Below are 12,626 nucleotides of genomic sequence, written 5' to 3'. Positions count from 1 at the left end.
GAACATTTACCACAAATTAAAGGTATTTTATATTATTAGATATATTATTATAAAACATGCTTTAGTTAAGGAGTTATTGATACTTCAAGTGCAAAATGATGATATAAAACCTTGATAAAAATGCACTTTTAAGTACTAATAACACCCCCCAACCAACTTATTACTAGTCCCTAGTAATTAAAGCGTTAAAAAAGAAAAATAATTTGTAAATTCCACAAAGCAAGGTATTCATCATTTAACTTCCATTAATCTATCTAGATAAACAAACTCTCATTAAATTTATATACATGCTCAGTACCTCTTAACAAGATATTGATAAACCTTTCTTTTGTGCTCAATGTATCAACACATAATTATGGGGCTTTTCTTGGAAGAAAACAAAAATTTTTGTTCTAATGTTTAAGGTTATCTTCCTTGGGTTAGAATTATTATTTTTGTCTTTTTTGTCTTTTTTGTTTTTTAAATATATATACATATAATTTAAAAACACCATGCATCTTTAACCCACGTAACGAAATCAAGTTCCTTTCATAGCTCAGGTGTCGGTTATACCATACATTATGGGCTATGAAAGTGCCAAGCATTTGTTGTACCAAGTGTTATACAACATAAATCAAGATTAGTCATTTAACAAGCAAAGTATTAAAGAGTGAACAAGATAGCAAATATAAAACATGTTAGTATCAAACATTAAAGTCCATATTAAGTTTACATTATACTTATTCTTACACCATTAGTGTAACCTTTTCACCTTGACATAATTAACTTAGCTAGACATAATGAAAGAAAGCAAAATAGATAAACAAAATAAGAACATAAAAGTTAACTAAGTAAAGGAAAGGAAATGAAAGGCATAAACTTAATATTAATGAAAACAAAGCATAAAAAATACAAAGAGAGAAAGGAAGAGCATGATCTTGATCTGGAAATCAAGATGCCTAAATGCATGGCAAATGCCTCCTTTTATAGGCCAAAAATGGGAACTATTGATTTGATGACTAATTGATAAGTGGGTGACCAACTTTTGACTTGGTGACAATCCTTATCTTCTCTTGTCTGCCCAAAACGTCATTGATAACGTCAAAATTGGAGCCAGTTGTAAACATGAAAGTTGTAGGCAATTGTCTCAGCTTTCTTGTGTAAAAATTTCAGCTCATTTGGACTTCTAGAACTCCAGATATGGCCAAAATACCGAATAGTGCTCGGGCTGGAAGACAGATTCGGGCTTCTTTGTTGTTGCTACAATTTGGACTTGATAATGGCCTTTTTAGATCTTGGGCTCCATATGAAAGTTGTAGGCCTATGTCTTACCTTTCCATCCATATAAATTGGACCTAAATCTGAGATCTGTAGCTCCAGATATGACCCAATTACCGAACAGTGTTCCGGTTTGGATTGCACCGACATCTCTTTTCTAAGTTTGGCCATCTCTTTATCCTTGCAATTTAAGTTCTTCAAGTCATCAATCAATCCTTTCATTTATGTGATAGGCCTGCATTAAAAATAGACATTTACCATAAATTATAGGTATCTTATATTATTAGATACATTATTATAAAACATATTTTAGTTAAGGAGTTATTGATACTTCAAGTGCAAAATGATGATATAAAACCATGATAAAAATGCACTTTTAAGTACTAATCACACCCCCCAACCAGCTTATTACTAGTCCCTAGTAATCAAAGCGTTAAAATAGAAAACAAATTTGCAAATTTCACAAAGCAAGGTATTCATCATTTAACTTCCATTAGTCTATCCAGATAAACAAACTCTCATTAAATTTATATATCTGCTCAATACCTCTTAACAAGATATTAATAAACCTTTCTTTTGTGCTCAATGTATCAACACATAATTATGGGGCTTTTCTTGGAAGAAAACAAAATTTTTGTTCTAATGTTTAAGGTTAACTTCCTTGGGTTGGGATTACTATTTTTGTCTTTTTTTTTTTAACTCTATATACATATACTTTAAAAACATCATGCATCTTTAACCCATGTAACGAGCTTTCAGCTAATGACTCCCAGACCAGTTGGTCTTAGGGCATTAGGTGTTAAGACACCCCTACGAGCTTAGTAACTCGGGTCGCAGATACTGATATGTAGATAGTGCAATGTTTGATTCCCTTAAGCTTTTCTCCTCAACCCATGTAACAAGCGTTGGGCCAATAGCTCCCAAGTTAGTTGACTTTAGGGTATTAGGTGTTAAAACACCCCTTCGGGCTTAATTGCTTAGGTTAGGGAGGCTACAAAACCAAACTTATCTACATTTTTATTATCATCATTTTTTTTTCTTTTTCTTTTTTTTCATGTTTTTCTTTTTTTCTTTTTAATTATATACAATCCCTTTCCCTTAGTTGTTACCTTTAACAAAAGAACATAAATAATGTAATAATCCAATATGCAACCCACAATCATATGTTAAAGTGTGTGTGTGTAAATTAAGGTTTAAGAATACATGTTAAATAAGTATATGAGCAGAATTAAGTGGTAACAATACGAGAGTTTGTAAACCTGAATATTTCAGGAAGTATTATAATAGACCTTGTTAAGAATGGTTACTAAGATGCGTCTCAAGAGTCACTTTAACAAAAGAACTCCTTTACTCTACCATCCTAGTAATAACAATTATGCACATGCTTTATAAAATGAAAAACAATTTTTTTTTTTTATCAACTACTACCCTCTCCCCCCAACCAAAACGAGACATTGTCCTCAATGTTTTAAGGTAGAACGATAGAGTATAGAAGATATCACCTGAAATAACGAACACTGACAAAACCTGAAACACACTAAAACAAAAATAAGAAATAACAAAACACAATAATAAAACCAAAAGACACAAGTTTTTACAAAAAAAAAAAATTCAAATCGCAGTTGTGAATGTGGCTCACATCTTCCCTTGATTTTACGTCCAAGAACAGCTTTAACGCCCTCAATGGGTCGGGGATAGGCTTCCCATCTAGTTTTCTTAAAAACTAGCAAACAGGGTCTTTTTTTAGTCAGATTCCCAAGACTAAGTCTATCATGTTCTTTATGAAATAGTGGCCATAAATCATGAATTGCACGATGCACATCTCCACTAGGATGCGTCTCAAGAGTCAATAGAAGATTATCTAAAGACTCCTCACTCAGGCCATCCTTAATGAATTGTATTTTATCTTCACGGTTTATAGATACCATTCCTAAAGAACGACATTGTGTATTACAAGTCCATCTAGCACATCGATGACAGACATCTAGTCGTTTTGCAAGACGCTTCTTTGCAAAAGTGCTTTTACCTGTTCCAGGCATGTGTGAAATAAAGAAATTAGAGGACTCACCTGATAATCGGACCTTTGCTTCAATCAACCAGCGAATATCTTCAGGAATTCCATGATTCATTAACAATCTCAATCTTGCACATCTAGCACGGTAAATTTTTGTAATCGCATTCTGAGGCAGAGCGGGAAAATACTTTTTCAATTTTTCAAGATTAGTGTCCATTTTCAAATGAGAATTGGAAGAGAGCTTCAAAGAATTGCACACATATATACACAGATATCAGTAATTGTGGGAAACTGAAAGAACCGACTTAAGTCACGGAGTACCGTTATCCGCCATTTGACCGGGGTGAGAGAAACTAGCAAAAATCACTCAAAAAGAAACATAAAAAAGAAAATGTGAGAAAAACAAAATAATCAACCTTTATCTACAAGATCATTCAAACCAGCTGATTCATTTTCACTAGGAAAATTATCAAAGTAAACTTTCAAACGATGTCCATTTTCCTTAAAATCATTGTCATTCATTGAATTCTCAATATCACAGGCCCCATAAGGATTGATCCATCTTAATCTTAGCTCTTTAGGGAATGCATAGAGTTGAGAATCATAAAACAAAACTTTTTGACCAGTGTCAATTTTTTGACAATTTTCACAAGTTTTGCAGAATGCATGTGTGTCCTTGAACATGGTGGGCCAATAAAATCCATTTTGAAAGATTTTTGCAGCAGTCTTTTTTGACGAGAAATAACTTCCACATGCTTCAAAATGACAAAGTTTAATGACACTACTTACCTCATTGTCCGGAATGAATCTTTGAAATATTTGATCAGGACAATATTTGAATAAGTTAGCGTCATCACAATAAAAGTTCTTCACTTCATTCAAAAACTTTTCTTTGTCTTGGGTACTCCAATCAGCTGGCAAATCTCCTAAAGCAAGAAAATTGATATTTTTATCATACCAAGGCATTGGACTAAGAGAAAGTAAGGATTCGTTAGGAAAGTAATCATCCATTGGTGTGATGTCAAATGTCGAATCTGCTGTCACTGTTGACAAAAGATTCGGATCAACATTTTCGGTGCTTGTTTCATCCGTGATTTCTTTTTCAGAATAAATCATTTGCAAATCTTCAGATTCATCCAATTCATTTTTACTTAAAGTAGATTCAAGTTGATCGTAAACTAATTCATCAATATGATCTACTTCTTGTAAATCATTATCATCTCCAGGTTGCTTGCAAATGTTCAAAAATATTCATCTCCAATGTCATATTTCCAAATGATAGCTTCATCAGTCCATTCCTACAATTAATCAATGCGTTAGAAGTTGCAAGAAATGGACGTCCTAAAATAACAGGAAATGAATTACATACTTCAACAGGTTGTGTGTCCAAGACAATAAAATCCACAGGATAAATGAATTTATCGACTTGTACTAACACATCTTCAATTATTCCTCTAGGCACTTTTACAGATCTATCGGCAAGTAAAAGAGATATAGAAGTTGGTTTTAACTCACCTAGATTGAGACTTTGAAAAACTGAATATGGAAGTAAATTAACACTAGCACCAAGATCAAGTAAGGCTCTTTCAATTTTATGCTCCCCAATAAAGCAAGAAATTGTAGGACAACCAGGGTCTTTATATTTCAAAGCATTATTGTTCTGAAGAATAGCACTTACTTGTTCGGCTAGAAAGGCTTTCTTTTTCACATTCAGTTTCCTCTTCACAGTGCATAGATCTTTCAAAAATTTAGCATAGGAAGGAACCTGTTTAATAGCATCCAGCAAAGGTATATTGATCCTTACCTGTTTGAAAATTTCAAAAATTTCAGAGTTGTGATTGACTTTCCTTTGTTTAGTCATGGCATGAGGAAATGGAAGTGCTGGCGGTGAATCAGTCGTTTCTTTGCAATTTTCAGATTCAACCCCTTCCTTACCCTCAGAGATTGACTCATCATCTTTCTCATAAGGTTCAAGAGAGGGTTTTTCAATAACCTTACCACTGCGCAGAGTAGTGACTGATTTGACTTGATCCATGTGTTGGCTTCCGGAACTATTTGCATTTGCATTGTATTGCCCCTTGGGATTTTGTTGTGGTTGAGATGGAAACTTACCTTTCTCTTGGAAACTGAGAGCAGATGTTAATTTTGCAAGAGTATCTTTAAAATCTGTCATGTTTTGAGCAAGTTGAATATTGATTTTCTCTTGCTTTTCAATGAATGCATGCAATGTTTCCTCAAGATTTCTTCTAGGCGGTGGAGCATAAGGAGGTGCATATCCATGAGAATTTTGGAAATTGTGGTGTGCTTGAAATGGTGGTTGTGAAGTTTGTGCATTGTTGTTCTCACTCTTCCAACTAAAATTTGGGTGATTTCTCCAACCACGGTTGTATGTTTGGGAGTATGGGTTGTGGTTTGCCTTTTGGAAACTGTTTAAAGCATGAGCTTGTTCATGGAGAAATTCCTTAAAAGAAGGCAAGGTTGGACAATCGTTGGTTGAGTGTTCATTTGTTTCACAGATTTGACACACAATGTTTTCAATAGATTTTAATTGACCACTACTTTTTAATTCTAGTGCCTCAACTTTTCTAGCTAAAGATGCAAACTTGGCTTGAAGGTCATGATCTTCCCTAAGGTTGTACATACCTCCACTAGATGTATGAGGTTGAGTTTTACTCAGTGCCTCATAAGTACCTGCGGTGTCCCAATTTTGAGCATTTTCAGCTAACAAGTCTAAGTACTCCATTGCTTCATCAGGGTCTTTATCTTCAAAAGTTCCATTGCACATCAATTCAACCATTTGCCTATCTTTAGGTGTTAACCCTTCTTAGAAATGTGAAACCAATCTCCATGTTTCAAAACCATGATGAGGGCAAGTACTAAGCAAGTCTCGATACCTATCCCAACATTTATAAAATGTTTCTCCTGGTTTTTGAGTGAAAGTGGTGATTTGTCTTTTGAAAGAGTTTGTTCTATGAGATGGAAAAAACTTCTTTAAAAACTGTTGTTGCATTTCATCCCAAGCATGAATGGATCCTGGTCTTAAATTTTGTAGCCATGTTTTAGCTTTATCTTTTAATGAAAAAAGAAAAAGCTTTAATCTGATGGTGTTCATGCTACAATTCAAATTATTATATGTGTTGCAGACCTCCTCAAATTCCCTTAAATGCAAGTATGGATTTTCCAATTCTAAGCCATGAAAAGAAGGTAAAAGTTGAATAATGCCTGGTTTAAAATTAAAATGAGATGCATCAGGAGGAAAAACTATGCATGATGGTGCACTTGTTCTTGTGGGATTCATGTGGTCTCTAAGTGTTCTAGCACGGTTATTCTCATTATTTTCATTATGAAGTGATTGATTATCTTCTTCAGCCATATTTTGTGAAAATGATGAGGATACCCTACAAAGTCTACCACTTGATGTACGTGACCACACTCTCATGCACGTGTAGGAATAAAATAAAATAAAAAAGAAGAAGAAGAAAGCAAAAGAAGGAGGAAGAAAACAAAATAAAAAGAAACAAAAGAAAAGAAACAAAGTTATATACAAGAAAAGTGAAAAGAGAAAATAAAATAAATACTATAATTTATACCACAACTTACCTCCCCGGCAACAGCGCCAAAAACTTGACACGACTAAAAGATTGATGTCTTCTCCCAAGTGCAGGAGTGTCGAAGTAATAAATAACCCGGCAAGACCGGGGTCGAACCACAGGGAGGTTAATTGTACAAATTATATGTCTATTTTCCTTAAAAACATTGTCATTCATTTAATTCTCAATAGCACAGGCCCCATAAGGATTGTTCCATCTTGATTTTAGCTGTCTAGGGAATGAATAGAGTTGAGAATTATAAAATAAAACTTTTTGACCAGTGTCAACTTTTTGATAATTTTCACAAGTTCTGCAGAATGCATGCGTATTCTTAAACATGGTGGGTCAATAAAATTCATTTTGAATGATTTTTACATCTGTCTTTTTTTTTACGAGAAATAACTCCTATATGCTTTAGCATGACAAAGTTGAATGATACTACTTACCTCATTGTTAGGAAAATATTTGATCAAGACAATATTTAAATAAGTTAGGGTCATCCTAATAAAAGTTCTTCACTTCGTTCAAAAACGTTTCTTTGTCTTGGGTACTCCAATCAGCTGGCAAATCTCTTAAAGTAAGAAAATTTTTATTTTTATCATACGAAGGCATTGGACTAAGAGAAAGTAAGGATTCGTTAGGAAAGTAATCATCGATTGATGTGATATCAAATGTTGAATTTGTTATCATTGTTGACAAAAGATTCACATCAACATTTTTGGTGCTTTTTTCATCCGTGATTTCTTCCTCAGAATAAATCATTTGCAAATCTTCAGATTCATCCAACTCATTTTTACTTAAAGTAGATTCAAGTTGATCATAAATTAATTCGTCAATATGATCTACTTCTTGTAAATCATTATCATCTCCAGGTTGCTTGCAAATGTTGAAAATATTCATCTCCAATGTCATGTTTCCAAATGATAGCTTCATCAGTCCATTCCTACAATTAATTAATGCATTAGAAGTTGCAAGAAATGGACGTCCTAAAATAACAGGAAATGAATTACATGCTTCAACAGGTTCTGTGTCCAAGACAACAAAATCCACAAGATAAATAAATTTATTGACTTGCACTAACACATCTTTGACTATTCCTCTAGGCACTTTTACAGATCTATCGGCAAGTAAAAGAGTTATAGAAGTTGGTTTTAACTCACCTAGATTGAGACTTTGAAAAACTGAATATGGAAGTAAATTCACACTAGCACCAAGATCAAGTAAGGCTCTTTCAATTTTATGCTCTCCAATAAAGCAAGAAATTGTAGGACAACCACGGTCTTTATATTTCAAAGCATTATTGTTCTGAAGATAGCACTTACTTGTTCGGCTAGAAAGGCTTTCTTTTTCACATCCAGCAAAGGTATATTGATTCTTACCTGTTTGAAAGTTTCAAAAATTTTAGAGTTATGATTGACTTTCCTTTGTTTGGTCATGACTTGAGGAAATGGAAGTGCTAGCGGAGAATCAGTCTTTTCTTTGCAATTTTTAGATTCAACCCCTTCCTTACCCTTAGAGATTGATTCATCATCTTTCTCATAAGGTTCAAGAGAGGGTTTTTCAATAACCTTACCACTGCACAGAATAGTGACTAATTTGACTTGATCCATATGTTGGCTTTCGGAACTACTTGCATTTGCATTGTATTGCCCCTTGGGATTTTGTTATGGTTGAGATGGAAACTTACCTTTCTCTTGGAAACTGAGAGCAGATGTTAATTTTGCAAGAGTATCTTTAAAATCTGTCATGTTTTGAGCAAGTTGAGTATTGATTGTCTCTTGCTTTTCAATGAATGCATGCAATGTTTCCTCAAGATTTCTTCTAGGAGGTGGAGCATAAGGAGGTGCATATCCATGAGAATTTTAGAAATTATGGTGTGCTTGAAACGGTGGTTGTGAAGTTTGTGCATTATTGTTCTCACTCTTCCAACTAAAATTTGGATGATTTCTCCAACCAAGGTTGTATGTTTGGGAGTATGGGTTGTGGTTGGCCTTTTGGAAACTATTTAAAGCATGGGCTTGTTCATGGAGACATTCCTTAAAAGAAGGCAAGGTTGGATAATTATTGGTTGAGTGTTCATTTGTTTCACATATTTGACACACAATGTTTTCAACAGATTTTAATTGACCACTCTTTTTCAATTCTAGTGCCTCGACTTTTCTAGCTAGAGATGTGAACTTGGCTTGAAGGTCATGATCTTCCCTAAGGTTGTACGTACCTCCACTAGATGTATGAGGTTGAGTTTTACTCGGTGCCTCATAAGTACCCGCGGTGTCCCAATTTTGAGCATTTTCAGCTAACAAGTCTAAGTACTCCATTGCTTCATCAGGATCTTTATCTTCAAAAGTTCCATTACACATCAATTCAACCATTTGCCTATCTCTAGGTGTTAACCCTTCATAGAAATATGAAACCAATCTCCATGTTTCAAAACCATGATGAGGGCAAGTACTAAGCAAGTCTCGATACCTATCCCAACATTGGTAAAATGTTTCTCCTGGTTTTTGAGTGAAAGTGGTGATTTGTCTCTTGAAAGAGTTTGTTCTATGAGATGGGAAAAACTTCTTTTGAAAGAGTTTGTTCTGTGAGATGGGAAAAACTTCTTTAAACACTGTTGTTACATTTCATCCCAAGCACGAATGGATCCTGGTCTTAAATTTTATAGCCATGTTTTAGCTTTATCTTTTAATGAAAAAGGAAAAAGCTTTAATCTGATGGTGTTCATGCTACAATTTAAATTATTATATGTGTTGCAGACCTCCTTAAATTCCCTTAAATGCAAGTATGGATTTTTCAATTCTAAGCCATGAAAAGAAGGTGAAAGTTGAATAATGCCTGGCTTAAAATTAAAATGAGATGTATCGGGAGGAAAAACTATACATGATGGTGCACTTGTTCTTATGGGATTCATGTGGTCTCTAAGTGTTCTAGCACGGTTATTCTCATTATTCTCATTATAAAGTGATTGATTATCTTCTTCGGCCATATTTTCTAAAAATGATGAGGATACTCTAGAAAGTCTACCACTTGATGTACGTGACCACACTCTCATGCACGTGTAGGAATAAAATAAAAGGAAGAAGAAAACAACAGAAAAAGAAACAAGAGAAAAGAAACAAAGTTATATACAAGAAAAGTGAAAAGAGAAAATAAAATAACTACTATAATTTGTACACGAACTTACCTCCTCGACAACGGCGCCAAAAACTTGACACGACGAAAAGATTGATGTCTTCTTCCAAGTGCAGGAGTGTCGAAGTAATAAATAACTCGGCAAGACTGGGGTCGAACCACAGGAAGGTTAATTGTACAAATTACAAACAACAACAATAACAATAACAATAATAACAATAACAACAACAACAACAACAACAACAACAACAACAACAATAATACTAGTAGTAGTAGTAGTAGTAGTAGTAGTACTAATAGTAATAATAATAATAATAATAATAATAGTAATAATAATAATAAAGAAAGAGAAGAAGAAGAAGAAGAAGAGAAGTTGGAGATGAAATATTATTGTACGGATTAAACAATGATAATAACAAATGTCAAGATTAGAGGTTCCACTAATGGTATGTCAAACAAGTATAGTATAAACTCTTATTATTCAATTAGAAACCACACACAAAGGAGGTTCCAATCAGATTATAGATTGTTAACATGATTACATTAGTCATCTTATTCGATTAATGCTAATACTTGTAAATCTTGTCAAGCATTCATGATTATAACTTATGTTAACAATAAATCAAGTTCCTTTTATAGCTCAGGTGTCGGTTATACCATACATTATGGGCTATGAAAGTGCCTAGTATTTGTTATACCAAGTGTTATATAACATAAATCAAGATTAGTCATTTAACAAGCAAAGTATTAAAGAGTGAACAAGATAACAAATACAAAACATGTTAGTATCAAACATTAAAGTCCATATTAAGTTTATACTATACTTATTCTTACACCATTAGTGTAACCTTTTCACCTTGACATGATAAACTTAGCTAGACATAATGAAAAAAATAAATAAAAAAAATAAGAACATAAATAAGATAAAAGTTAACTAAGTAAATGAAAGGAAATGAAAGGCATAAACTTGTTATTAATGAAAGCAAAGCATAAGCAATACAAAAAATACAAAGAGAGAAAGCAAGAGAATGATCTTGATCTGGAAACCAAGATGCCTAAATGGATGGAAAATGCCTCCTTTTATTGCCTCCTTTTATAGGCCAAAATTGGGAATTATTGATTTGATGACTAATTGATGAGTAGGTGGCCAACTTTTGACTTGATGACAATCCTTATCTTCTCTTATCTGCCCAAAACATTATTGATAACGTCAAAATTGGAGCCACTTGAACACATGAAAGTTGTAGTAAATTGTCTCAGCTTTCTTGTGTAAGCAATTCAGCTCATTTTGTCTTCTAGAACTCTAGATATGGTCAAAATACTGAACAGTGCTCGGGCTGAAGGATAGATTCGGGCTTCTTTGTTGTTGCTCCAATTTGGACTTGAAAATGGCCATTTTAGATCTTGGGCTCCATATGAAAGTTGTAGGCCTATGTCTTACCTTTCCATCCATTTAAAGTAGACCTAAATCTGAGATCTACAGCTCCAGATATGATCTAATTACCAAACAGTATTCTGGTTTGGACTACACTAGCATCTCTTTCGGAGTTTAGCCATCTCTTTGTCCTTTCAATTTCAGTTCTTAAATTCATCAATCAATCCTTTCATTTATGTGATAGGCCTGTATTTAAAATAAATATTTACCATAAATTAAAGGTATCTTATAATATTAGATACGTTATTATAAAACATGCTTTAGTTAAGGAGTTATGGATACTTCAAGTGCAAAATGATGATATAAAACTTTGATAAAAATGCACTTTTAAGTACTAATCACTAACCCTTCATAAAAATATGAAACCAATCTCCATGTTTCAAAACCATGATGAGGATATGTATTAAGTAAATCTCGATATCTATCCCAATATTGGTAAAATATTTATCCTGGTTTTTAAGTGAAAATGATAATTTGTCTTTTAAAAGAGTTTGTTACATGAGATTGAAAAAACTTCTTTGAAAATTGTTATTACATTTCATCCCAAGCACGAATGGATCTTGACCTAAGATTTTGTAGCTATGTTTTAACTTTATCTTTTAATTAAAAATAAAAAAGCTTTAATATGATGGTGTTTATACTACAATTTAAGTCATTATAGGTGTTATAAACTTTTTTGAATTCTCTCAAATGCAAGTATGGATTTTCTAGATCTAAACCATGAAAAAAAGGTAAAAGTTGAATAATGCTTGACTTAAAATTGAAGTTAGATGCATGAGAGGGAAACACTATGCATAATAGTGCACTTGTTCTTGTTGGATTCATATAGTCTCTTAGTGTTTTAATTTGATTATTCTCATTATGAAGAGATTAATTATCCTTTTCGGCCATGTTTTTTGAAATGATAAGGATATCCTACAAAGTCTACCATTTAATGTACGTGACCAAACTCTCATGCACGTGTAGGAAGATAATAAAATGGAAGAAAAGAAAAGAAAAAAAAAAGAAAAAGAAACAAAAGTTAGATAAAAGAAAAGTGAAAAGTGAAAAGAGAAAATAAAATAAATATTATAATTTATATAAGAATTTACTTTCTCGACTACGGCGCCAAAAACTTGATATGACCAAAAGATTAATGTCTTTTCACAAGTGCAGGAGTGTCGAAGTAATAAATAACCCGGCAAGATTGGGGTCGAAC

The 12,626-nt window shown here is 33.2% G+C and overlaps 1 protein-coding gene across 1 annotated transcript in view; it reads left to right on the top strand.

Annotated features, from left to right (window-relative positions):
- LOC105139318 (inactive protein RESTRICTED TEV MOVEMENT 2-like) overlaps window positions 1–11,901 on the top strand; it is a 21,290-nt gene extending 9,389 nt beyond the window's left edge. The window contains exon 4 of the mRNA XM_011045710.1: window positions 11,890–11,901. The gene's annotated coding sequence lies outside the window, so the exon portion shown is untranslated. The remainder of the gene's footprint in view (window positions 1–11,889) is intronic.
- The last annotated feature ends 725 nt before the right edge of the window (window positions 11,902–12,626 follow it).

This window comes from Populus euphratica, unplaced genomic scaffold (genome assembly GCF_000495115.2).
Source record: "Populus euphratica unplaced genomic scaffold, PopEup_1.0 scaffold177.1, whole genome shotgun sequence".
NCBI lineage: Eukaryota > Viridiplantae > Streptophyta > Magnoliopsida > Malpighiales > Salicaceae > Populus > Populus euphratica.
This window is presented reverse-complemented; position numbering and strand designations above follow the sequence as displayed.